This window comes from Elephantulus edwardii, unplaced genomic scaffold, assembly GCF_000299155.1.
Source record: "Elephantulus edwardii isolate Elephantulus edwardi_28Jun2011 unplaced genomic scaffold, EleEdw1.0 scaffold00064, whole genome shotgun sequence".
Classification (NCBI taxonomy): Eukaryota; Metazoa; Chordata; class Mammalia; order Macroscelidea; family Macroscelididae; genus Elephantulus; species Elephantulus edwardii.
Genome location: NW_006399814.1, coordinates 9,600,805 through 9,601,320, shown reverse-complemented (window position 1 = coordinate 9,601,320; position 516 = coordinate 9,600,805). Strand labels below are relative to the sequence as shown.

At 41.3% G+C, this 516-nt stretch overlaps 1 protein-coding gene across 1 annotated transcript in view; it reads left to right on the top strand.

Annotated features, from left to right (window-relative positions):
* The window catches only part of PNPLA3 (patatin-like phospholipase domain containing 3), a 74,570-nt gene that overhangs the window by 34,574 nt on the left and 39,480 nt on the right, over positions 1-516 (top strand). The gene's annotated exons all lie outside the window — the stretch shown is intronic.

Below are 516 nucleotides of genomic sequence, written 5' to 3'. Positions count from 1 at the left end.
TGAGTCACTGTATTGAAAGGAATTGGCAGACAGAGAAGAATTTCATGAAACAACATATGAGCAAGAGCCTATGGTGATGAAGGAAGAAGTTCAGGCTACTTCAAAGGAAGTAGCAAAAAATAAGGCCTCAGGAATAGATGGTATACCATTTGATGTATTTCAACTAACAGATGGCACTGGGCGTGCTCACCAAGTTGTGCCAAGAAATCTGGAGAACAACCACTTGGCCAACTAACTGGAAGAGATCTATATTTGTTCCCATTCCAAAGAAGGATGACCCAATGGAGTGTGGAAACTGTAGAACAATATCATTGATTTCACATGCAAGCAAGATTCTGCTGAAGATAGTCCAAAAACGACTGGAACAGCACATCAACAGAGAACTGCCAGAAGTCCAGGCTGGGTTTAGAAGGGGTCGTGGTACTAGGGATATTGTTGTTAATGTTAGATGGATCTTAGCTGAAGGCAGGAAATACCAGAAGAATGTCTATCTGTGTTTCTTTGATTATGCAAAGG